This window comes from Jaculus jaculus, chromosome 21, assembly GCF_020740685.1.
Source record: "Jaculus jaculus isolate mJacJac1 chromosome 21, mJacJac1.mat.Y.cur, whole genome shotgun sequence".
NCBI classification, from domain to species: Eukaryota; Metazoa; Chordata; class Mammalia; order Rodentia; family Dipodidae; genus Jaculus; species Jaculus jaculus.
The window spans coordinates 9,889,279-9,916,578 of NC_059122.1; the positions used below are offsets into that span (position 1 = coordinate 9,889,279).

Here is a 27,300-nt window from a genome sequence, read left to right on the forward strand (position 1 = left end):
TGTGTATGTGAATAACAGATTCTGCATGCGAATTCATAGATTAAGGGGAACTAAGTGATAGAACTTTTTCTTAGTTTTCAGTAACCCATAGGCTTGCCAGCAACTGGATTTTAGGAAAGCCTGGTTTTGTGTTTTCCGGAAGCTTCAGTCACACAAAACATGGCGAGGCAGAAGTTCCCAGTTAAAGGTCCCCTCTGGCATTCCCTGAGTCGGTCGGCTGTTTGTGAACCTCTCACAGATCTAGTGCCCTCCTTCATAAAACAGGACCTTTGTTAATAATCATCTCCCTAGCCGGGCATGGTGGCGCACGCCTTTAACCCCAGCACTCGGGAGGCAGAGGTAGGAGGATCGCCTTGAGTTCGAGGCCACCCTGAGACTCCATAGTGAATTCCAGGTCAGCCTGGGCTAGAGTGAGACCCTACCTGGAAAAACCAAAAATAATCATCATCATCATCATCGTCATCATCTCTCTAGGTTGTAGTGAGGAGGACATGGAAGGGTGAGTGAGAAAAAACACCGCGGAAACCGTGAAGCTCTTTGCAGACTCACCATGGTTGTTGTAATAGTGCGCATGATCTGAGTGGGGACCACAGTGTCCCCCCCCTCAGGGCCGCCTGCTTACCCAGGCATTCCTGTCACTTTCAGCTGTGACATCCATTTGCATGCAAACAATGACTGTGCGGGGACGTCTTCACCGCTTTCTGCTCTGAAGTCGCTGGCTACAGTCTCGTTTGCATTATTAATTTACTGAGTGAATCCTTTCCAGTCAAGTTCGAAGAGGTGAGGGACCCATCCATGAGCCTGCAGGGCGAACGTGGGGTAGATGGGGTGAACGCACTTACTGTTCATCTGGAGCTCAAAGGCAACCCCAATTCAGCGAGCCCAGCGGTTCTTCACCCCCAAATTTGATAGCCAAGCTCGACTTTGAAAGAATTATATTGCTTTGCATTGCTGTAAGAAGCACAACTCAACTTAGCACCTGCATCTGGGCTGCTGAAAATAAATATGACAAGCCAAGTACCTTTACACAAAGAGAGAATTGGTGGAACTCCAAACGGTGCTGTGGGCAGAACCACACTTCTCAGGAAATTATGGGGAAGAATCCTTCCTCATCTCTTCCTAGCGCCCATTGCTTGCCAGCCATCTTTGGTATTACTGCTCTGGTAAGTGCATCACGTGTGCTGTGTGTGTGTGTGTGTGTGTGTGTGTGTGTGTGTGTGTGTGTGTGAATTCCATGTCAGTGTGGCAATCTACCTGGCATAAAGAGCTTGAAGTAGGGCTAGAGAGACGGCTTAACGGTTAAGGCGCTTGCCTGCGAAGCCTAAAGACCCAGGTTTGACTTCCCAGATCCCACGTGAGCCAGACATACAAGGTAACGTGTGCAAGGCCATGCACAAGGTGGCACACACACACGTCTGGAGTTCAATTACAGTGGCTGGAGGCCTTGGCACACCAATTCTCTCTCTCTCTCTCTAAGAACGAAAAAAGAACATAAAGTAGGAAAGATTTATTTGGGCTCATGATTTCAGAGGTGTCATCCAACACAGTGGGGAAGGGATGGTTGGGCATCTTACTTAATATCACTGAAAATGAGTTGAGGCACCACCAGGCATCCTAAATCCCCTTGGACCAAGTCTGAGTGACCTGTTTCCTTCAGCCAGACCCACTTCCCAGTTTCTACAGCCTCGCCAAATAGTGCCACCCATATTCAAAACATGAGCCCATGGGGGAAACTTTATATTCGTAATCCATAAAATTATGGTCGTCTCTCTTCTCCCTTGTGTCTTTGTCCCTTCCTACAAGGAGAGCGACTATCGGGCATTAGGGAGCCAACACACTCCCGTGTAACTTCACGTGAATTTACGTTACAACACCCTACAAACAAATAAGATCTCATTCCGAGGTAATGGCAGCTCATGGGGGGACAGGACACAGCTCAAGACACACCACGCGGCATGAGGCAGTTCTGTCTCCTTGTCTACTGGTGGTCAGAAGAGACACTTCAAGAGAAGAGGGACTGGGCTCATCCCTGGCTCCATAGAGTCTACATCAGCGCTTCACTTACCAAAGGACTGAGAACTGGCTTGTCAAATCCAAACCCTGCTTATAATCGACCGTGAGCCGGGGAGTGAACCTCAGGCTTCTGGGGACTAGATGCCCTTGGATATATATCTCAGTCCTACTGTTCTAAGCCACAGCGTTCCTTCTTTCTTTCTTTCTTTTCTTCTTTCTTTCTTTTTTTCTTTACCTCTCTCTTTCTTCCTTTCTCTTCCTTCCTTCCTTCTATCCATCCTTTCCTTCCTTCCATCCTTCCTTTTTCATCCTTCATTCCCTCCTTTCCTCCTTCCTTTCATACCTCCTGCCTTCACCCCCCTCCCTCCCTCCCTCCCTCCCTCCCTCCCTCCCTCCCTCCCTCCCTCTTCCTCCCTCCCTCCCTCCTTCCTTCGCCCCCTCCCTCCCTCTTCCTTCCTTCCTTCCTTCCTTCCTTCCTTCCTTCCTTCCTTCCTTCCTTCCTTCCTTCCTTCCTTCCTTCTCCCTTTATTGTACAGCGAGGGGAATGGAATATTGCCATTGCACATGCTAGGCAGATGCTCTACAGTGGAGCCTGCACCATCAATTTTTTTCATGAGCTTTTTTTTAACCTCTCTACAACTCATTTTCTTTAAAAAAAAAAAAATGCTTTATTTTTAGTGTACTTTGATATCTAGTCATGCCACAACATACACACTTTAAATTTATTTATTTACTGAGAGAGAGATAGAGAGAGAATGCGTATGGGCATGCCAGGGTCTCCAGCCACTGCAAACAAACTCCAGATGCATGCACCACTTTGTGTATCTGGCTTACGTCCTGGGGAATCGAACCTAGGTTCTTTGGCTTTGCAGGCAAGCGCCCTAACAGCTAAGCCATCTCTCCAGTCCCCCACCACAACTCATTTTCTTCATTTCTACCACAGACGTAGTGACATTTCACAGCACCGCTCGCTGAACAAAGCAATATCGTTTGACCTAGAATGTATTCATTTCTCAATTACGCAGCTTTCACCTGGCTGTTTGGACCGTGAGCATACTGTCTTCTCCCAGAGGCTCTATTTCCCAGCTGAACCGAAGCTGAAAATAACATCCCCTGACCTACATCATGGGATGAAGGGAGATGGGGCTATGGCAACATATGCTGAAGCATTTTTGGAAACTAAGCAGACGTGGGGTTCCCATGATCAATTTGAAGGTGCTATCCAACATGTATGCTGTTTCTTTGTAGGGTTCAAAGACCTTCATTTCGTGCTACTGGTGGCTTTATAGAAAAGTTGACTGAAGCCCAGAGAGGTCACGACATTTGCATAAGATCATAGAGCCATTCGCAAGGCTAATAGGGAAAGCCTCGCTGTTCCAAGCCTTTCTTCTCCCTGCCCCGTTCACTGCCAGTCTTGGGATGACAGGGGAGGCGCAGTAATGAGGCCAGCAGTTCTGGCCACTTATGTAAATTTTGGAAGGTTCCTGGTAACCTCTAATTAGCTTATTTTACCTTCTCCTCCCTCTCTGGGAAGCCATCCTGTTTTGAAAAGCGGGAAGTAGCCAAAAAAATAAGAATAACAGGCTGGAGGGATGGCTTAGCGGTTAACGCGTTTGCCTGCAAAGCCAAAGGACCCAGGTTCGATTCCCCAGGACCCACGTTAGCCAGATGCACAAGGGGGCGCATGTGTCAGGAGTTCGTATGCAGTGGCTGGAAGATCTGGTGTGCCAATTCTCTCTTTCTCTCTCTCTCTCTCTCTGCCTCTTTCTCTCTCTGTTACTCTCAAATAAATAAATAAAAGTGAACCAAAAAAAAAAAAAAAAAAAAAAGAGTATCAGGTCCCGCCTGTGAGCCCTGAGGATTAGACTTATATGTCATCTGTGGATCCCTGACCCCTGGCACCTGGGAAATCAGCTGAGCCTAGTTCTTGAGTCATGCTGATTTCAGATCCAGGTCAGGTGGTACCCAGGAGGAAGTTGCCCAGTGACCAACAGGTGGGGCTTAGCACGTGACTTGTCCTTTTGGGCCACGGGTTTCCTCAGTCGCAGCTCCTCTCATGACTTCTGTCCACTTGGCCCAGGGCGCAGGCTTGAGATAAGTCAGCCCTTGAAAACTCTCAAGGGCTTGGAAGTCAGGTGGACTGGATCATGGCCAGCAAGAAGCTGTGTGATCTAGGCAAAAGAAGCCTTGTCTTTGAACCTGTTGTCCTCATCTACACGGTGGGGATTAAAAGCGTGAGGCTTGGGGCTGGAGAGATGGCTTAGTGGTTAAGCTGCTTGTCTTTGAAGCCTAAGGACCCCGGTTCAATTCTACTGTCCCCATTTAAGCCAGATGTACAAGATGGCGCGTGTGTCTGCAGTTCATTTGCAATGGCTCAAGGCCCTGGCACGTCCACTCTCTCCCTCCTCCCTCTCAAATAAATAAAAACACTTTAGAAGCGTGAGGATTGAATGAGCTGCTACGCAAATACACTTAGTTTGGGCATGCGGTAGGATTTTAATAAACACTTGCTCCTCAGCTTTGCCTTCTGCATTTGATCCCGAGCCTGTCCAGCTCCTCTAGTCCTTCCCCTTCCCTGACATTGTCCGCAGGAGCTCTCAGGGTCCCTGTGAGATGGTGGCCTGCTCCACGGCATGGTGAGCCTGGCTTCCTCCCCAGGGTCCTCTGTTCATATCTCAGCCTTACGAGGAGTCAGAGCCCACCTATCTTGGATCTGTGTAGGAAAATCCCTAGGATGTGGCGACTCTGGATTCTTCCCTTTCTTGTTGCTGTCATGTTTCTCTCAGAATTTCTCTCCTCTTTCCCTCTGGCCACCACTGGACAACTGGAAGCTTCAGAGCCTAAACCATGTAGGTTGTGAGACCATCTCCTCCCCATCCCAAAAGTTAAAGAGTGCACGCGCGTGCGCACACGCACACATTGAATTCTATTTACTTATTATTTATTTGGCTTTTCGAGGTAGGGTCTCACTCTGGCCTAGGCTGACCTGGAATTCACTCTGTAGTCTCACGGTGGCCTCGAACTCACGGTGATCCTCCTACCTCTGCCTCCCGAGTGCTGGGATTAAAAGGCGTGCGCCACCACGCCCGGTTCTCTCTCTCTCTCCTTTATCCTGCCTGCTTATTGGCCAATGTCTTCCCTTGTATACACATCTAACATGTTAGGTTATCCTTCCTTGGTGTTGGAACCAAGTTTCCTCAGCCTCCCAACATGGACTGAAGGGCAGCGTCTCTCCAGGACGCCTCTGGGCCTTCAGTGCCTGGTCGGGACTGCTGAGGATCCAGCCTCGTGGACTGAGAAGTTACTGGCTTCCTTGACCGTCTGGCCTGCAGAACTGCTATTGTTGGATTGCCATAAGCTTTTCCAATAAATGTGTCCCCCACTTATTTTTCTTTTCCTTTCTTCTTTCTTTCTTTCTTTTTCGAAGTAGTGTCTCACTCTAGCTCAGGCTGACTTAGAATTCACTATGTACTCTCAGGCTGGCCTTGAACTGTTCTGTTCCCCGGGAGAACCATGACTTAAGTACAGGTGGCTCGGGAAATGAATCCACCTTTGCACACAAGCCCCTTGAACCGCTGAGCCACTTTCACGATGTCGTTATTTCAGTGGCTCTTCGTAGAGCACATGCCACACGCAAGGACCTGAGTTAGGACAACACTCTGCTTAGCTTGACTCCTTGTAGGACAAGAGGAGGGTCCTAAACAGATAGAGACTGATGCCGTGGCCCAGCAGAGGCTCAGTGGCCCAGGGACGGCTGGTGGGCTCCTTCATTGTGACAAGGGCTTAAGCCACGATGAATATTCATAGGGCATGGTTTGGAGATTATCCTAATGCATATTTCAAGTCCATTGATGATGTCCAAACTGAGAGACAGATTCTGTTTGCTCAAGAGCGAGACGGAGCACTCCAAGTGCTGGAGGGTGTGCGTGAGGGCACGGGAGGCTTGCTGCCACATCGTGTCTTGTTCGGGTTTGCAAATATTTGAGGCTGCGGCACAGGCTCAGAGTTGATTCACTAACCGTAATCAATCGCCACTCAACGTCTATGGGAAATTGACTCATTTGGCCTCGCCAACAGCGCGGCGAGGTAGGCAAAACCCTGTTCCAATGGTGTGAGAAAAAGGGGGGGGGGTGAAATGCGGAGCCTCCATTGTGATTGGTGGGGGATGGCTAGAAAGTAGCAGAGCAAGGGTTCGAGCCCACATGCTGTGCCCAAACACCAGCGCCTGTCTTGAGGCAAGGCTTGTATGCAGGTACCCACGGGCCGTGGCTCAGGCGACCCTCGCCACAAGTCGGAGGAAACCTAAGTTTTTATTTTCCAGTAAGGGTGGGCTTAGCAGTTCCTGGAAACTGATTATGCCATACATTCCTGAAGTCATAAGATAAGTTCAATTCCCCTAGCTCCAGCCCGCCAACCTTGCCTGGCTTAACAGTTAATCCGATTATGCCATACATTATGCCATACATTCCTGAAGTCATGAGACAATCCCGTGGTCATAAGATAAACTCAAATCCCATAGCTCCAGCCCGCCAACTTTGCCCGCCAAAATCCTAAGCCAGCCAGAAGAGTACACTGTTTAAATCAGCCAATCATGTACCCATCCCCTACTTCTATGTTCAAATCCCTATAAAAACCCTACCCTCCCTATCCGGGGCTCTTGAACAGATCCACTGCATTGGTGAAGTCAAGAGACCAAGCTTATGCCCGAATTAAAGCACCTTGCCCTTGCCTACGTGTTTGGTTCTCCTTGGTGGTGACTGGGGGTGCCGAGACCTGGACGTAACAATTGTATCCTTTCAAGCTCCGCTCATAGCTGTGGACTTGGTATTCCAGACCTCTGGGTCTCCTCAAATCACCTTGTTTCCTTGCTTCCCTAATGCTGATGTCACTCTCTCGGCTGGCCATTCCTCTCATTGACAAGCCTGGTCACGGGCTCTGCCGTCTTAAACGTTGAGCCCTTCCCCTGGGGGACATGCAGGACTGCATCCTCCACATCATGCTATGAGGAAAAGAAAGGCAGGGACCGAGTGAGCTCTTTCTCTTTCTTTCCAGAGACCAAGTGCTTTGCCTGGGGCCACATTGCTCCGTAGCTGTTCCAGGGATCACAGCGCCCACATCATTTTCTTTTCCTTCTTTCTTTTTCTTTCTCTTGGTTTTTGTTCAAGGTAGGATCTCACTCTAGCTCAGGCTGGCCTGGAATTCACTATGGAGTCTCAGGGTGGCCTCGAACTCACGGCGATCCTCTGATCTCTGCCTCCTGCGCTGGGATGAAAGGTGTGCGCCACCACGCCCGGCTTTTTAATCGCAGGATTTTCTTGATAAGGTTACTCCTTAAAAAGGAAGAAAGTACAAAGAGATGCTCAAGGTTGAAAGCTCCCTGCTGCTGGTGGGTTTATGTAAATGTAATTTGGATATGCCGACCCACCATACCCATGCCGCTGAATGAGGTAAGACCCATCCTGCAAAATGCTCTGCTTTGAGGAATAACCTTCCTGCCTGCCAGTGTTTTCTAGTTTGAAAAAAAGTATACTCTATTTTGATATTCCAGAAGCTTTTCAAAATCAACTCTACCTGCATGGACGCAAGAGCCTGCAGTAGCCATGATTGTTAGTAGACTATTTATTTATTTTTATTAGTTATGCACACAGTGTGTAAACAGCCATGTTGGTACCATCATTAGCCTCCTCCCTGCCCCCCCCCCTGCAGGGACCCTCCTCATTGGGGAATGTGGGTCATGCACTGTGGGATTAGCCATCAGTTATGGGGAACAGGCAATGTCTCTGTGCATAATGACCCAGCGTGTGGCTCTAACAACCTTTCTGCCCCCTCTCGTGCTAATTTCCCTGAGCCATGTTGGGTTGGCTTTAGGTCTACCTCAGTGGTGAGGTCTTGGGAGCCTCTGTGTCTCTGGATCTCTGGTTTGGTGGGAGTCGAGGGTTCTCTGCGTCTGTCTCCTTTTCCCTTGTGCTGGTACCAGGTTCACCAAGGAAGCAGCGCTCTTGCTCATTTCCCCAAATTCTCTTATTTTCAGATGGGACCCTTTTGAGGTGTGATGGTCTGGTTCTCTCTTTAGAATCTATGTCCATCTGAAAAAGGGCAGCAAATTCTCCAATGGAAAATAAAGTCAGCACTAGATAAATGGGATAACCTTTGTGGGTTTTTTTTTTTTTTGTTCTGTTTTGTTGTTGTTGTTGTTTTAGAGAGAATTTAATAGGTATAGGCCCTCTTGTAGCCCACGATTGGTGGGAGCTTGCTACTGGGGAGTGGGCTTGCTTTTTGGATATGGTTCTTTCTTGTTTCCCAGCTCCAGCTACAGGTTCCATTCCACTGAGCAGATCAGTTAGCCAAATCAAGAGCAGTTGGTTTCCCCACCATGGCTGTGTGCCACTATTGCACTTGTGTGAGCATCACATCAGGTTGTTTGCTGCTGAGTAGGTTAAACCACGAGTTTCTTGGGCAGATGTTGGTCATGTTACCCCGGTCGCTCATTTAGCACCTTCTGGCACTAGATGAGCTAACTGTCTAGGGATTGATCTCTCTCCCAGATTCCAGCCAGGTCACTCCATGTTATGTACCAGCAGCACATGGGGTCTTCAGCAGTAGGTGGACATACTACCTAACCATCCTCCGCTCCTTAATCTGAAGGCCATCATGACATTGATCTTGAGGCCTGTCCGCTTCGGCAACACTGCAGCCCCTGGCTTCCCTTGTTTTTGGTTCCCTTGGTTTTGACTAGCTGGGTTTCCTCATGGCAGTCTGGCTTCTGCATACGGCGTGGTGCCTCTTGGTTGCTTTGACCGAACCAGTTCCATCCCGACCCCCACTGCTCTGATCACAGGGTGGCCTCACTTACCTCCCCACATTGCTTCAACACTGTCTTTTTTCAGCTAAAAACTACAAAGTCTGTTTCTGTAATATAAAGTCGTAGGAACAGTGGCCCAGGCATCCCCAGATGGGCCACGCAGCAGAGGCGCCTCAGATACAGAGAAAGCAGCCGGTGGCTTCTAGTGCCTCGTACCCTGTACCAGCCCCGCCTCCTGTCCTTGTCATTGCTGCTGCTGCGGACAAGGCACTCAGAAGCCAGTTCTTTTTTTTTTTTGGTTTTTCGAGGTAGGGTCTCACTCTAGCCCAGGCTGACCTGGAATTCACTATGGAGTCTCAGGGTGGCCTCGAACTCACGGCATTCCTCCCACCTCTGCCTCCTGAGCACTGAGATTAAAGGCGTGCGCCACCACGCCCGGCTCTTCACCTACTTCCAGAACATTTTCCTCGCCGGCATCTCTGCCTCCCCTGAAGTCTTGACAAGGAATGAGTTAAGACCCCTCTGATGCACAAGGCCATGCCTTTGTTGGCGCTCTTTCTTCCACCTGGAATATCATCGTCATTCGTCACTCTCCCCTGGGCCTTTTGCTTGGCTGTCCTATTTCCGAGGAAGCAGCCTCACACTTCCCCGTGGAAGACGGAAGCCCTGTCTGGTACCGTGACAGCATCACGTCTCTGCTTCCTCCACATGTTTAGCGTAATGCTTCCTCATCCTGCCCATTCACCCCTGGACAGGGAGCCAAAGTGACCCCAGGAACTCCTGTTCAATGTTATGTCCATGTTAAGGATCTACCATGGGGCCTGCCACCAAGTGGGTGCTTGGTGGTTTTCTGTTAAATTCACCTCAAATGGGGATAATTTAAAATATTTGTTGTTTATTTTTGTTGTTGTTTATTTTTATTTATTTATTTATTTGAGAGAGAAAGAGGCAGAGAGAAAGAGAGGAGAGTGGGCGCGCCAGGGCCTCCAGCCACTGCAAATGAACTCCAGACACCTGCGTGCCCTTGTGCATCTGGCTAACGTGGGACCTGGGGAATCGAGCCTCGAACCAGGGTCCTTAGGCGTCACAGACAAGTGTTTAACCGCTAAGCCATCTCTCCAGCCCATTTTTTGTTATTTATTTATTTATTTGAAAGTGACGGACACAGAGAGAGAGGCAGAGAGAGAGAGAATGGGCACGCCAGGGCCTCCAGCCACTGCAAACAAATTCCAGACGTGTGTGCCCCCTTGTGTATCTGGCTAACATGAGTTCCTGGGCAACCCAGCCTCGAACCCAGGTCCTTAGGCTTCACAGGCAAATGCTTAACTGCTAAGCCATCTCTCCAGCCCCTACCCCTGTACATTTTGTTCAGTCTCCCTTCCCCAGCTTCCTCTACTTCCCTGTTCAGCTCCGCCATATGGACTCCCCCAAAGTGAATTCCTTTCTGGGAGCTTAGTACTGGCTGCCCTCATTGCTAAGGAAAGTAATGAGTATGCTACTGGAAAGCAGGTGGCTTCCTACCTTGTTTCAGTCACCTCTGTAAGCCTCAAAGGGCCTATGGTGGTGCCTGTAGGGAAGTGAGACCCATTTGTAAACTATTTATTTGGTATTAAGAACGTGTTGGGAGAGCCGGGCGTGGTGGCACTTGGGAGGCAGAGGTAGGAGGATCGCTGTGAGTTCGAGTCCACCCTGAGACTACATAGTGAATTCCAAGTCAGCCTGGACCAGAGTGAGACCCTACCTCAAAAATAAATAAATAAATAAATAAATAAAAAAGAACGTGCTGGGAGCTTTGCACAAACTTAGTTACTACAATATTAAGGAACATCTCATAAGATAGCATTCACACCCCTTTCAGTTGAGGAACCTGAATCACCAAGAGTCTGAGGGTTAAAAGTCTTGTCCCAAAGCTGGGCGCGGTGGCGCACACGCCTTTAATCCCAGCACTTGGGAGGCAGAGGTAGGAGGATTGTTGTGAGTTCAAGGCCACCCTGAGACTACATAGAGGATTCCAGGTCAGCCTGGGCTAAAGTGAGACCCTACCTCGGAAAAAAAAAAAAAAGAAAAAAGAAAAGTCTTGTCCCAAATCCCATAAAGTGCCAGGGTCAGGTTGGATTCCCCCTAGCAGCTAATTCACAGCATTCCCTTTTGCCTGAGGGATAGCTGGTGACTCGATACACTCTCCTTCCTCATACGGGCAATGTAGCAATGACAGGCAGAGACTCACTGTTTGTCACCCTGTCTCCACCACTTGGCCATCCTATCGTCTAATCATCTCACCCTCCCTCCACGAAATAGATGTCTATCGGCACTGCCCGAAAAGGGAGTAATGCCAGGATGCCAGTCTATTTCCCAGGAGGGTCCTGCCCTTCCGTGCCCTTGCCCACAGAAGGTAGCTGACAAGTTAGATGGATCATAGCGAGTGAACGCTTACACGTCACACGGAGGCCTAGCTGGGTTCCACAGCATGAACGGGGAGAATGGGCAGAACCAGAGAATTAGGCTGGCATCCTGGCCAGCCTCCCGAGCTCCGCCCCCTCACAGTGGGTGGACAGGGCCTCGCTAGAGGAAAGGAGATTGCAAGCCTCACAGCCCACTGCTGTCCACTCCTGAACTTAGGTCATATGGAGTGTGCCCAAATGCTGCAGGAAACACCATCTTCTTGACTGATTAAGTCACAGGCCCAAAGCGCCAGGCACTCTTTCCTTACATCTAGAAACAAGAGCTCCTAAGTCCTAACCAGGAGAACAATCGTGCTGATCCAGGGAAGGGCTTGGACCAGCAACAAGTGACTTCCCCTGGCCAGAAACCATCGCTTACTCCTTGCAATGCAGACTCCTGTCCTCCCCAGCAAGGAAGCTCCCCATCCACACCTCTCCTGCTTGAAGAGTGGGCACTGCAGCCCAAGCATTTGGTTTCCCACTGGACACTGCCCTGATGCCCTGATGCTGTGGCCCTCCAACGTAGGCTCGCTTCTTCAGACTTGGGCGAAGTTTCTGCCACTGGTCAGTTCTCGTTCCAAAAGTATCCCCATTTGTGGGCTGGAGAGATGACTTAGCAAAGCCAAAGGACCCAGGTTCAGTTCCCCAGAACCCACGTTAGCCAGATGCACAAGGTGGCACTTGCATCTGGAATTCATTTGCAGTGGCTGAAGGCCCTGGCGTGCCCATTTTCTCTCTCTCTCTCTCATTCTCTGTCTCAAATAAATAAAAGGGAAAACAAATATTTTAAAAACAGGTAGAGGGGTAGATAGATGGATAACTGGTACATTCTAGGCAGATAGACACAGACAAATAACAGAGTCATGTTCGGACTGGCATGATTGATAAGCGGGGGTAAGGAAGGTGGAGCGGTAAACAGCTTGTCGAAAGACCTGGAGGTTCAGTGAGGGGGAAGGCACACCAGGAAAGTAGTCACGAGACACCATTCAAATAGTAATTTAGCAGCATCTGGTAGAGACTGAAAGGATGCTATGTCTGAGCAATGGAGTCACCCAATTCCCCACCCACACAGGAGTCCTGTTCATGCCATGTCAGCTCTGGTGGCCTAGCCTCAGGGGGGCCACGAGTGAGCCGTTTCCCATCACCCACCCTGCAGACAGCACCTTACACTAGCTCCTCTGTACTGACAGTTCGCTAAACACCACATTTGTTCTGTACGTTACATATTACCTCAGATCCTCTCACGGCCACTGTCTGGAGAATGTTCCTCTGTGTGGCAAAAAGACACTTCCTACGTGCAAGACTTGTCCAGTCTGGGTACTGTCCCTTCAAAGGCCTTTCTTGCACCAAAGAAGGATTTTTTTTTTTCCTGTTCTTTAATGTCTGCCGAAATCTCACTGTTTTTTCCTTTCTTTCTTCTTGTTTTAATCTGGTACTTAGATAATTCCCTTGTCAATCTCATTTCTGTTCAAATTCTGTTTCAGAAATTCGTTCTTCGTTCTTTCTGGAAATTGGAATTATCCCAAGCCAATCACAATTTTAAAGACTTGCTCTCTCTCTTGCCCACGCTGACCTGTGAAAGGTCTGTTATTATCTGTCCCGTGGCACAACCCAAAGGCTCCCTCCAAAAGATGTATTAGCATCTAGCGTCTTTAGCTATTCAAGGGATCCCACCGGGTGAGCGTGATAAGTCACTGTGATTTGAGTTATCAGACTTTTCATGATGGTCCTTGATGGACCCAGGGCCCACTTGGCTCTGCCCCTGGAAAGCTCACCAGCAGAAACCATGCCAGGTGACCTTCAGGGCTCACATGTGAATGATGCCATCACGTTAGCAAAGCAGTCTCCAGACAGCAAAATGCCTCTGGCTGGGAGAGATTCCAGCTCATGAGCCATTCTCCCTAACTATCTTCACAACCCCCACTTGCTGGGCGTGCCAGGGCCTCCAGCCGCTGCAAACAAACCCCAAACGCATGCACCCCCTTTTCCTCTGGCTTATGTGGGACCTGGAGAATCGAACCTGGGTCCTTAGGCTTCACATAAACCATCTCTCCAGCCCTCAACACAGTTTTTTGGTTTTTAAAAATTTTTTTTTGTTTATTTTTATTTATCTGAGAGCAAGACAAAGGGGGCGGGGAGAGAGAGAGAGAGAATGGGCGCGCCAGGGCCTCCAGCCACTGCAAACAAACTCCAGACGCATGCACCCCCTTGTGCATCTGGCTAACATGGGTCCTGGGGGATCGAGCCTTGAACCGGGGTCCTTAGGCTTCACAGGCAAGCGCTTAACCACTAAGCCATCTCTCCAGTCCCCTCAACACAGTTTTATCACAAGCTTACTATGTTTGGCATTGTGAAAAGCGCTGAGCCTGAAAGGCAGAGACCCACTTTCTGCGCTGGAGCAGTTCACAACTGTAGGGATTTTTTTTTTTAAAGCTCCTAACTAGCTCCATTGCAGACAAGTCACCGCTGCTATCCGATGACCTAGACGCACCCAGTGTAAGCATAATCTCTCTACAACATTTGCAGTGAACTGTCTAGCTAGATATGAATAACTCCAGTCACAGAATGCTCAGCACCCAATCTGGCAGTCCGTTTCTTTGAGAGGCAATATAAAATACTGTTTAAGAAACTTGGCTGTGTACGTGCACACCATTTGGACATGTTTATTTAAGCTTTCTGCGGCCCGGTTTCTCTTACCATAAAATGGGGCTGATTACATAGCATCTATACCAATTATGTTAGGAGGATTGAATCAATTTATGCACACAGAAAGGATGGCTATTGCTATTTACCACCGCTGCCTCGCAGAAGGAAGGCTCTGGAACTCCTAGATCCGTCCCTGTGGGGCACAGACTCCACCGGGCTGAAGCACTATCTGAAAACCATCAGAGCTATTCGGTTTAAGTTGCCAAGAAAAGAAAGCCTGTCTTAATCTTTTCAGAAGAAAGTGCCACCAAGTTCACCAGGCGAGGTAGCGACGGCATACTCCCCCGGAGAAGGATACAAGCCCTAAAGCTGGGCTCTGCCTGCCGGTAATGTTTGCTTACTTGCGAAGTGTTAGGTCCCATGGCCAAAAGCACAGGTCCTCATTAAGCATATCCAGGATGAAAATCCTCCTGTCGGGCTAGAGGGATGGCTCAGCGGTTAAGCGCTTGATGGTGAAGCCTAAGGGTCCCGGTTCTAGGCTCGATTTCCCAGTTAGCCACGTTAGCCAGATGCACAAGGGGGCGCAGGCATCTGGATTTTGTTTGCAGTGGCTGGAGACCCTGGCGCGCCCATCCTCTCTCTGTTCCTCTCTCTCTCTCTCCCTGTCTCTCTGCTTCCTTCTCTGTCTGTCACTCTCAAATAAATAAAGAAAACTTTTTTAAAAACCTCCTGTCGTTTGTGCAATAGCGGCTGAAAAGATGAACAAAAATTGACTCCTTGTTTTAAAACTTGATCTCTGAGCTGGGCGTGGTGGAGCACACCTTTAATCCCAGCTCTCGGGGAGGCAGAGGTAAGGAGGATCGCCCTGAGTTCGAAGGCCACCCCAAGGTTACATAGTGAATTCCAGGTCATCTTGAGCTAGACTGAGACCTTACCTAGAAAACAAACAAACAAACAAAAATACAAGCCCAAGCCTGGTGCGGTGGTGCACGCGTTTAATCCCAGCGCTGGGGAGGGAGAGGTAGGAGGATCACTGTGTGTTCGAAGCCACCCTGAGACTACACAGTGAATTCCAGGTCAGCCTGAGCTAGAGTGAAACCCTACCGCGAAACACCAAAAAGAAAAACCAAACAAACAGACAAAGAAAACCAACTTGATCTCGGAATCAGGATTTATTTATTTTTCTTTCTTTCTTTTTCTTTTTCTTTTTCTTTTTCTTTTTCTTTTTATTTTTTTTGGTTTTTTGAGGTAGGGTCTCACTGTAGCCCAGGCTCTGACCTGGAATTCACTATGGAGTCTCAGGGTGGCCTCGAACTCTCAGCGGTCCTCCCACCTCTGCCTCCCAAGTGCTGGGATTAAAGGCGTGCGCCACCACGCCCAGCGGAATCAGGATTTAAACTTTAACCCCAGCTGTGTGACCTGCCAGGTGTGTGACCTTAGGTAACGAACTTAATTAAGCTTTAAATTCCTGCCCTATTTATTATGGGACGGTAACAGTAACCGTTGCGGAGCATATGGTTGCAGACACGTGATGGTCTTGTTTTGCCTTGTAGCCCAGGACCCATCCTGGCTTTGACCTCACTGCGTAGCTCAGGCTGACCTTTAGCCACAATTCTGCCTCGGACTCTCAAGGACTGGGATTGTACATGTGTTGCTAGGCCTGGATAAGGAAGAGATGATAATTTTTTTTTTGGAGGGTTTTATAGTCTCAGGCTGGCCTTGAACTTACTGGGGTCCTCTGCTACCTCGGCCTCCGGAGTGCTAGGGTTAAAGGCATGCATCACCATATGTGGGGCGGGGAGGGGGGGGGATGGATGCCCCATGAGTTTTAGCCACTGCAAACAAACTCCAGATGCATGCTCCACTTTGTGCATCTGCTTTTTTTTTTTTTGAGGTAGGGTCTCACTCTGGTCCAGGCTGACCTGGAATTCACTCTGTCATCTCAGGGTGGCCTCGAACTCACTGCGATCCTCCTACCTCTGCCTCCCGAGTGCTGGGATTAAAGGCGTGCACCACCACGCCCGGCCACTTTGTGCATCGGGCTTCATGTATCGAGCTTGGGTTGTTAGGCGTTGCACGCAAACAATGCCTTAACCACTGAACAATCCCCCAGCCCAAGAGAGATGATAATTTTTAAAGTTATTTGGCGCTGAACCTAGTGTAAAGGACCTACAAGTCAACGTTGTGTAAGTACTAATACATACCTTGCAATCAGGTTGGCGGGTGCAGGGAGATGAAGGCAGATGGTCAAATAAGTCTATTGAAAAGTGTTCAACAGATAAATGTAGCTAATCAGCCTTGAGAGAAGGAAGAAGAAATTAGGACTGTGGAGACAGTGTTGCATGATGGCATGGTCATGGGCAGATTGAAAAGTTATTTCTATCCTGCGCTTTTAAAAATATTTTATTTTTTGTGTTTTTTTTACTTCCAATGTAGGGACTCTCTGTAGCTCAGGCTTACCTGAAATCCACTATATAGTCTCAGGGTGGCCTTGAAATTATGACAATCCTCTTACCTCTGCCTCCCAAGTGCTGGGGATTCAGGATGTGCACCACCACACTGGGATTTTGCCAATTTTGTTTGTTTATTTATTTATTTGAGCGAGACAGAGAGAGAGAGAGAGAGAATGGGTGCGCCAGGGCCTCCAGTCTCTGCAAACAAACTCCAGACACGTGCATCCGGCTAACGTGGGTCCTGGGGAATTGAGCCTCGAACTGGGGTCCTTAGGCTTCACAGGCAAGCGCTTAACCGCTAAGCCATCTCTCCAGCCCTTCTGTCAATTTGTTAAAGATTTATTTTTACTTATTTATTAGAGACAGAGTGGGGGAGAGAGATGAAGGGTGCGCCAGGGGCCTTCAACCATTGCAAACGAACTCCAGACGCCCGTGGCTTACGTGGGTCCTGGAGAACCGAACCAGGGTCCTTAGGCTTTGCAGACAAGCGCCTTAACCGCTAAGCCATCTCCCCAGCCCTCCATCCTGCACGTAACAGTGCCTCTTGTGTGCCGGAGACAGAGCTCTTCAAAAGGGCAGTGGCAAAGAGGCAACCGGTAAATAACACGGAAGAGTAAGAACACTGACTCGGAACAAGGGCAGGGAACAGAGAAGGAAGGTGAGAGAAGATAGCGAGAAGGAGCAGCTGTAGAGCTGGGTGGGGAGTGAGAAGACCGGAGATTTGTCCAATTTCTCTGAGGAGGCGTGGTTGTGGGGCCTCTGGGGTCGGGAAGTCCTGCTGGGAGCGATTTGGGGTGGCTTGGGAAGAGACATCACTGGGACTTGGAGCGAGAGAACCTGACAATTCCTCGTTGGGGCTATTGGGACACACAATATATAAGGGAATATTATTATCACTTGGCTTCCTTCCAAGTGCTCTAAAACACACTGTCCCGGGTTGGGATCATTGTAGATCCACGGAAACATAGTCCTGACAGTAGAGAAAATTTCCAATTGTTTTTTTTTTTATTCTCCAAATTTCTTCACTCGCCTTTCCCAAAGACACCTCACAGATGTCAAATGGTTTGCCATTCCCTTGCCTAGTCTAGAAACTGCCGCGCCAGGCTGCGGGTCTCTACATGCGTGTTTGCTGAAAAGTGAATGGAGGCATCCACAAGGCTTCCAGTCACCTCCCTGTCTCTGGTGCTGAGCGGACGGACAAAAGTGAGAAACCCTTGTCAGCTTGTTTCGTGTTCTCAGAGTCTGCCTTGGCGGAGAATCAGTCCGGCAATTGACACTTTGTCCGGTACATGAAAATTCTAAACTAAAGCCGGGCGTGGTGGTGCACGCCTTTCACCCCAGCACTCGGGGAGCAGAGGTAGGAGGATCGCCGTGAGTTCGAGGCCACCCTGAGACTCCATAGTGAATTCCAGGTCAGCCTGGGCTAGAGTGAGACCTACCTCAGAAAAAGAAAGAAAGAAAATTAAACCAAGATACAGCTTGAGAAGGTTCCCTTTCAAAGAATTAAAAGAGGTGAAGTTTAATATTACTTCTAAAGATACTAAAAGAGTGGAACCTTCCATTTTCAGGTACTCTTAAAAAAATAACTTTACAAACCGTTACCCCAGAATATCAAAGCCCATTCTGTTACTTATCCCCTGCCTGAGATACTCCCAGCATTCATTCCGTTAGTGGAGAAGGATAGCTTTATTGTATGAGAGCCTTATTCCAGACTCTTCATTGACTTTATGTAGGTATCTATTTAAACAAGCATCTATTTGCTATGCATTATTTATAATTTTTGTGGGTTTTTTTTTTTTTGGTTTTACCAAGGTAGGGTCTCCCTCTAGCCCAGGCTGACCTGGAATTCACTATGGAGTCTCAGGGTGGCCTCGAACTCACAGCGATCCTCCTACCTCTGCCTCCCGAGTGCTGGGATTAGAGGCGTGCGCCACCACGCCCAGCTTATTTATAATTTTTTTTTTCAGATCACAAACATGTACTGCCTCATTTGCAGAAGTGCACACTCCTAGGGAATGGACAGAATCTAAATTTTAGTTCAGTGGAAATATTGCTCACATCAGTTGAGTACCGCCAGGAAAAAAATCCATGGCATTTGGGCTGGAAATAGGGCACTGCATTGTTAAGCCACTTGCCTGCAAATCCTCATGACCCAGGCTTGAGTCCTGAGTACCCATGTAAAGCAAGATGCACATGCCCCTGAAGTTTGTTTGCAACCACTGCTGCCCTGTGAGCCTCCTTGCTCCCTCTCTCTCCCTCTCTCTCCCTCCCTCCCTCTCTCTCTCTCTCTCTCTCTCTTTCTGACATTTGATCGGAAGCCTTGATGAAGGCTTCAGAATGGTGACCCGATGGTGTCCCTTATTTGATCTATCTCTAATGAGGTCATGGGTCTTGAGCCAGCATTTGAAGTGCTGCTCAGCAGCCTTGGAAGCTTCCTAGGCACTGAGCTTTCTGGAGCAAGAGTTCAGGAAAGCCTGGCCACACTACGACAGCTTGCTCGCCCTGGATCACAGTGGATCAGCCAGGCGAAGCTGTGTGTGGAGCCCACAGGCGACGGGGAAGCAAAGGACATGATGTCAGGTGGACCTGGGCAGTGAGCTGGACCCCACTGGGCAGCCACAGAGACCTTCTGCTCACTTAACCGGGGCCCTCAGTGAAGCAAGGGAAAGGGGCATGCCGGAGAGAAAACATTCTAGACCAGCCCTGCTCAAGGAAGGGGAGAAGAGCCAGACAGGGGGACAGGGAAGTCGCCAGGAGCCAGCTCACATGGCGGACCGTGAGTCACGGGGATTCGGTTCTGAGGCAGAATGACTCGATTCTTCGAAGAGACATGTCATCATTAGAGACACATTTCATGAGGATTACTTGATGCTACCTGGAAACACGTGGGACAAGGAGAGGAGCTTAGTTGGGACCCTTGTGACGTCTTAGGCAGGCAAAGTGTATTCCAGAAAGTGCAGAGGCGAGATTCACAGAGAGCCGGGCTCAGCCACACCCCACTAATCCTCGAGTCCAGAAACTCCTTGAAAATTCCTCAACCTCTGATAGTCTTTCATCTTATCTACGGAGTCGAGCTGAATGAAGGATGAAAATTTAATGAAATAACTGTAGGAAACTGAAGAGCAATGGCCCTGTCGTTCCATTATGAAAATAGTCGAAAGCCAGAAGAATTAAAATGTTGAACTACCAATCTGTTTTCAAGGCTATTAAACCACCTGAGTAATTATTCAGATGGAAGTGCAGATTTCCATATGTTGCTCAGGCTCTTGTGGCCCTGTGAAGTATGGGTGTGTGTGTGTGCGTGTGTGTGTTTGTGCGTGTGCATGCACGCTTTTTACTATAGTCAAAACAGTAATAATTTCCTAACATGCTTAGTAATTTGTGCTACAGGATGTTTCCTCTATTCAGAAACCCCTCTCCTTCTTCCCTATCCTGGTTCCCACTCCACTTAAGCCATAGTCACCTTCCCCGTGGAACATCTCGAGTCTTTTATTCTAATGCATTGTTCCCTTTTCATTATTTTCTTCTGAGTTGTCCAATTCTAAATCTACCGTATTTTATTAGCTTTCATTACAGTTATTTTTATTTATTTATTTGAGAGAGAGAGAGAGAGAGAATGGGTGCACCAGCGCCTCTGGCCCCTGCAAACAAACTCCAGACGCGTGCGCCACCTCATGCATCTGGCTTACATGGGTCCTGGGGAGTCGAACCTGGGTCCTTTTGGCTTTGCAGGCAAGTGCCTTAACCACTAAGCCAACCCTGCAGCCCTGGTTACAGCTCTTGCTGTGTGCTCCATCAAAAGAGCATGACATTCTTCAATAGGTAAACAAGTGGTGTCAAGGGTAGACACTGTTTAATCACCACGGCTATTAGAAAAGCAGGAATTCACTGGATAGCCGATCCCTGGCACAGAGCAGAAGGCCGAGGAAGTACCAATGAGTTGGCACAGGCGTGCTCATCTGGGGCACTTGGATTTCTGATCCACCACTACGGAAAACAGAAAGAGAACGGTGTAGGAGGCAGTGGGTTGAAGTCAGACCGCACTAGGAAGGACCTGGGGCCTGACGTTTATTAAGCTCTGCGGTCTGGCCTGAATCCCCACGTCGGAATCAGTCTGAAACCATTTCCTCCCTGTCCGAGGCGTTTCAGGCACCTCATTGCGATGTAGACCATTTCCAGGAAACGTGACAGCGTTATCTAAAAATCATGTATTGTGTCACATCGGCTTCTGCGGGCCAGGAGCCAGGGAGCAGCTGCAATGGGTGGTTTTCGGGGGGAGGCAGATAGCTTTGTTAGGCACTTGGGGTGCCTGGGCCCCTTGAAAGTTAAGGCAGGGATGTCTGCACTTGTTAGTGATCCAAGAATGATATGCCATCTCATCTCTTTCCCTAAAAGACTTCCCTAGATCTGCTCCCCTCCCTGGGAGAGTGGTCCCATTTCGTAGAAATCTAATGCTGACATTGGGTCATGGCTGGCCTCTTCCTGAGCCAGCCTCTAGCCTACACCAGTCAGCCGTCTCTCTGGCTCACCTGAGCCCGAAGGTAAAGTCCCCTGCAGTAAGGTTATGAACACATTTACGAGGGGAGGACAAGCTCTGGGGGCTGCCTGACCACTCCTGAGCCTCCAGCTTCCCCTCCCCCTATTCCCACATGGGCCCTTTATCCCCTCCTGACCCCCACATGGCAGGGTCTCTTTGTACTTTCTTCTCTTTCCCCTCTCTCTTTTTTTAATTTTTTTTTTTTTCCAGGCCCACCTTGTGGGCTCTCAGACCACGTGGGTGTATTTTCTGTCCTTTGGTTCTGTGCTTCCGCCAAGAAATACAATCACTTAATAAGGATCCTTTTCAGCTCTGCTTGCCCAATGTTTTGGTTAAATACAAAAGCTAACCCAGAGCCGGAGAGATGGCTTTTAGCGGTTAAGGCGCTTGCCTGCAGAGAAGGACCCAGGTTTGATTCTCCAGGTCCCACGAAAGCCAGATGCACAAGGGGGCGCATGCGTCTGGAGTTTGCAGTGGCTAGAGGCCCTGGCCCACCCATTCTCTCTCTCTCTCTCTCTCTCTCTCTGTCTCTAATAACTAAATAAAAATATTTTTTTAAAGCTAACTAACCCAGGGTTTGAAGTTCAAAGACTTTCCTGCACCCCCCTAACACCCTGTTTCATTTTCACTTAGGGCCTCTCAAGTCACATGTCAGCTGGGACTCACTTCATCTAAACTTGACCTGGTGAGAGGATTTCCCTCCAAGCTCAGCCCCAAAACTTTGACAAGTTTTTTAAAATATATCTTATTATTATTTTTTATTTATGAGGTGTGGAGAGAGAGAGAATGGGCTCACCAGGGCCTCTAGCCACTACAATCTCCAGATGCATGTGCCACCATGCGCATCTGGTTTATATGGGCTCTGGGGAATCGAACCTGGGTCCTTAGGTTTTGCAGGCAAGTGCCATAACTAGTAAGCCATCTCTCCGGCACCAGAACTTTTGACCTGTGGGGCTGTTGCTCTTCCACACAGGAGCCTCTCCTTCTGGGATACCCTGTGGTGTGTGGTATCTGGCATAACTCCCAGCTCGTGGTCTAAAAGAGACAGATATCAGCGGGGATTTTTTTTATAACCTAAGCTCAGAAGTGATACCACATTTTGCCTGTCATCTCCACCTGTTACACACACACAGGCCATCTCTGAGAAGTTACATGAGAGCGTGAGACTCTGAGAAAAGCAGACGTCAACCAGGGGGCCCTCATGAAGGCTGGCTCACATGATCAGGGGTGTACACCCCAAGACCGTTTGGCATACAAAATAAGCATCGGGGCTTGTTCTGCTCAGAGAACTCTGCTGGGACCTCGCCCATTAATTCCTCCATCTTTCTCCTCCCGTTTTCTTTTTCTTTTTTTCAATTTTTTTTTGTTTATTTTTATTGATTTACTTGAGAGTGACAGACAGAGAGAGAAAGAGGCAGATAGAGAGAGAGAATGGGCGCACCAGGGCTTCCAGTCTCTGCAAACGAACTCCAGACGCGTGCGCCCCCTTGTGCATCTGGCTAACGTGGGTCTTGGGGAATTGAGCCTCGAACTGGGGTCCTTAGGCTTCACAGGCAAGCGCTTAACCGCTAAGCCATCTCTCCGGTCCCCTGCTCCCATTTTCAGGCTGGAAGTACCAACTCCCGGGCATCCTGGCCTCTGCTCTGCTGTTTCCTCAGCCAGCTCTTGCTTGAACCGTCTGTCACCTTGTGCTCAGCTGTCTCTTTGCTTGTGGCCATCCTCCCCTCCCCCATGGCAGGCCTAGCCACACCCCGTTCTGCAGCACCTCAACACAAACCAACGCGATGTCCTAACAGGAACCGCTTGGAATGAAGCCAGAGCTCCGGTGTCTAGCGGGTGACCTCAGGACGGAGCGGACAAAGCCATATTGGCTCACACACATTTTTCCGCCGAGATGGCGACTCTAGGTCCCAAACATGCCTGGACTCTCCTGATCACGCGTGCTTTGCACGCAAGTTCCTGTCTTCTGGGCACTCCTACACGCCCACCACCCCACTGCTGGCTTTCAGGCATTTATTTATTTATTTATTTATTTAATTTATTTTTTTTATCAGTAGTCGCTCACAAAGATCTATCATTTCTTTTTAATTTTTTTTTTTTTTTTTTTATTGGGCTGGAGAGATGGCTTAGCGGTTAAGCGCTTGCCTGTGAGGCTTAAGGACCCCGGTTCGAGGCTCGGTTCCCCAGCACCCACATAAGCCAGATGCACAAGGGGGCGCACGCGTCTGGGGTTCGTTTGCAGTGGCTGGAGGCCCTGGCGCGCCCATTCTTTCTCTCTCTCTCTAACTGCCTCTTTCTCTCTCTGCCTGTTGCTCTCAAATAAACAAACAAAATGAGCAAGAAAAAATTTATTGACAACTTCTATATTTACAGACAGTAAACCATGCTCTTTCCCTCCCCTCCCCCACCTCCCCCTTCTCAACCTCGCTCTCCATCATATCCCCTCCCTGCCGCCATTGGTCTCTTTTTTATTTATTTTTATTTTTTTAATTAAAAATTTTTATTAACATTTTCCATGATTATAAAATATCCCATGTTAATTCCCTCCCCCCCCACACTTTCCCGTTTGAAATTCCATTCTCCATCATATTACCTCCCCATTACAATCATTGTACTTACATATATACAATATCAACCTATTAAGTGCCCTCCTCCCTTCCTTTCTCTTCCCTTTATGTCTCCTTTTTAACTTACTGGCCTCTGCTACTAAGTATTTTCATTCTCCCGCAGAAGCCCAGTCATCTGTAGCTAGGATCCCCATATGAGGGAGAACATGTGGCGCTTGGCTTTCTGGGCCTGGGTTACCTCACTTAGTATAATCCTTTCCAGGTCCATCCATTTTTCTGCAAATTTCATAACTTCATTATTCTTTACCGCTGAGTAGAACTCCATTGTATAAATGTACCACATCTTCATTATCCATTCATCTGTTGAGGGACATCTAGGCTGGTTCCATTTCCCAGCTATTATAAATTGAGCAGCAATAAACATGGTTGAGCACGTACTTCTAAGGAGATGAGATGAGTCCTTTGGATATATGCCTACTCTTTTTTATTTTGATGTCACTGTCTTTTTCTCCTGTTATGAGGGTCTTGTGAAGGTAGTGCCAGGCACTGCAAGGTCTTGGATGCCGACACCAAATTCTGTCCGGACCGTCGCATTGTAAGGAATGGGACTCTTCCTTTGTGTAAGGTTCAGGAGTGACCAAGACCACGGAGACCGCTCTGAGGCAAAGATGGAAGCTTTTATGGGGAGAGGGGGGGACACACGGTGCCAGGACTGACTCTCAAGAGCGGAGCCGTCAACTTGGGGTTACAGACAGCGCACTACATAGAGCTCTTCACTTGGGGGAAAGCGAGGAAGAGAAGTAGCGAGGGAGTGAGACCAGAGCAGTGACCTGACCTGAGAAATAAGATAGGGGGCAGGAAACCCACACCTGGGGCATTGTTGGGCAAGGCAGGGATAATGGCTGGGTGGCTCCTTGAGGAATGTGGATGACCCTCTTCCTTATGTCTCTGTGGTCCGCCCTTCTGCTGTCCTTGGTGACTCCATTTTGTCCTGACCTAACACTTTGGCTCTTGCATTCTTTCCGCCACCTCTCCTGCAATGGACCCCGGGCCTTGGAGGGCGTGATAGAGATGTTTCAGTGCTGGACAGTCCTCCGTCATGTCTTCTCGGCCTTTTGAGTCATCCCAGTGGTCACTGCCATCCGAAAAGAGAAGCTTCTCTAACCAAAAGCGAGAGTCGCGTTAAGCCATGGGTGTGAACGTTAAGTGTAGTGCTTTCAGGGCAGTTTGATGAGAGTAATAGATGCACTTAGCTAGATAAGAACAGGCTTCATGCCCCTAAGGCTCATGACCTCTGAGGCTTTTCTACCCTGTAGGAATTGGGCTACTTTAGGAAAGTTGTTTCAGTTCTCTGATGCCAGAAAAAAACAGCAACTGATAATGAATCTTAATGATGTCAGGAATTGTTAAGGAGGCTGTGGTTGGGCCTTCAGCACCTAGTCAGAGTCCATAAATGTTCATTTCCTTTCTTTATTTCTTTCAGGCCCAAAGCAAACACAGACACAGCTCCTCTATCTACCTCAAACCTTTCAGTTACATCTTTCTTTTCCCATTAAAATATCCATTTAAAAAATGTCAACTGTGAGCGGGGCGTGGTGGCGCACGCCTTTCATCCCAGCACTCGGGAGGCAGAGGTAGGAGGATCGCCGAGAGTTCGAGGTCACCCTGAGACTCCATAGTGAATTCCAGGTCAGCCTGAGCTACAGTGAGACCCTACCTCGGAAAACCTAAATAAATAATTAAATCAAAGTCAACTGTGTCTCTTCTAAGTAGAAGTGAGGGGAGAGCTATGGATCCGGATCAGTTCCTACACATCTGAAAGGGGGCGAATCATAAAATCCACCCTTGTTATAATGGTTCTAGGAGAAAAGATTTGTTTCAACCCTTTGAGCCTCAGTTTCTCTATCCACATAATGGGGAAAAAAATGAAATCTGTCTTGGATTAGATAAACTGGCACCATGATTTCAATGGAGTCCTTAAACCAGGACTTGGTAAATGGTAGATACTCGATAAATGTGATAAGCTATTTTTGTTTTATTTTCATCAAGATATGCATAGTTGATTTATTTATTTTTTATTTTAAAAATATTTTATTTTTTATTCATTTGACAGAGAAACAGGGAGAGAAAGAGTGAGAGAGAAAGGGAGAGAATAGGCACTCCAGGGCCTCCAGCCACTGCAAACGAACTACAGACACCTGTGCCCCCTTATGGCTAATGTGGGTCCTGGGGAATCGAACCTGGGTCTTTGGCTTTGAAGGCAAATGCCTTAACCGCTAAGCCATCCCTCCAGCCCAATTTATTTATTTGTTTTTAATCAAGATCTTGCGTTGCTTAGTCATTGTTACAGCCACACAAAGGTGCCACTGGTTTATTGAGGGTTAGCCTCCTGAATGAAAGATCTGTGTTGGGGCCAGGTGTGGTGGCACATGCCTTTAATCCTAGCACTCGGGAGGCAGAGGTAGGAGGATCGCCATGAGTTCGAGGCCACCCTGAGACTCTATAGTGAATTCCAGGTCAGCCTGAGCTAGAGTGAGACCCTACCTCAAAAAAAAAAAAAAAAAATCTGTGTTGGGAAGCTGGTCAGGCCTGGACTTCCTGGTTGGTTTATAGCAGTGTGCCCTTCCCCATCACTTCTGAGTCAGAGCTTCCTTGTCAGCGAGACACGCTCACCATGAAGAGAGACCTTCTCCTCATTACTCACTCCACGTAGCTTCATTATTTATGTGCAAGCCGTAGACAATCTTTGGCCCTTTTTTTAATTACATTTATTTTTACTGTCTTCTGTAATCCTATCATATTTTCAATTACCCACTCATTCATTCAGAATATTTTTCACCCCTTTTGGCAAAAAAAAAAATAAAAATCAATTTTGCAAAGTAGCTGGAAGGTTTCTGTTCCGACTGGAATCATTCAATCCAGCTTTCTGTCCTCTGGTTTTCTCAGAGAATTTACAGTATGAAGGTAATTTCTTAGTTCACAAAAGATACACACACTTTTCTCCCTCCCTTGTCAGTTTCATTTGCAGCTACGGAAAATAATTTGAAACCACGTATTATTATTTTGTGCCCGGCTTGGAATGGTAGCGGGTAATTTGTGTGTAATAAATAAATGCTTGCATCAGCTAATTCTTTGCTGTTACCACTGAGTTCCGTGTCCGAATCCAGGAAAGAGCCCCCTCCTGTTAGGTTTGCCATTGTAAAAGCTCTTCAGTAGATTTTATTCATCTGTTTTCCCCGATTCATCGAGGCAACCATGGGGTTATGAAATGTTCACTCTAGCCATCTATTTTGCAGAGATCAGCACTCTGGTCACTAATTACACACCTTCCGTCTATATAGACTGAGCCAAGACACCTTTCTCACCAATCACTGGCTTGCCAAGAAAGCAGCCATGGTCTTAACACAGGAGCACTGCGAAGTAGAGTCTAACTGACTCTTGTCAAAGGAAGCCCGACAGGGAGATGCCGTCACGATGGTGAGGCTAAGCTGCCATGCCAAAGCAAGTCCATGGCACACACACACACACAAATATTATTTTCTCTTTTGTTCCCTGATGTGTCCTGAGCACACAAGCCACTGCCTGCCCGTGGCAGATGTCCTTTGTGGCTTTGTACTCAAAGGTTAGAGGGTAGAAACTTTCAAAGGCCATTGGATTGGACGAAGGCTCGGTCCTCCTGAGAGGCAGTGGTCATGGGAGTAGGTCAGTTATCGTAGGCGTGGACTCCTGGAGTACGTTGAGTCAGGTGTCCTCCGTCCACTGGGGTGTCCTATGAACTTGCTCCCTGGCTGACGACAATTTGGGAGGCGGAGCCTTGCTGGAAGAGGCATATTGCTGAGGG

The 27,300-nt window shown here is 48.4% G+C and overlaps 1 protein-coding gene across 2 annotated transcripts in view; it reads left to right on the forward strand.

Annotated features, from left to right (window-relative positions):
• The window catches only part of Dab1 (DAB adaptor protein 1), a 1,267,233-nt gene that overhangs the window by 677,738 nt on the left and 562,195 nt on the right, over nt 1-27,300 (forward strand). The gene's annotated exons all lie outside the window — the stretch shown is intronic.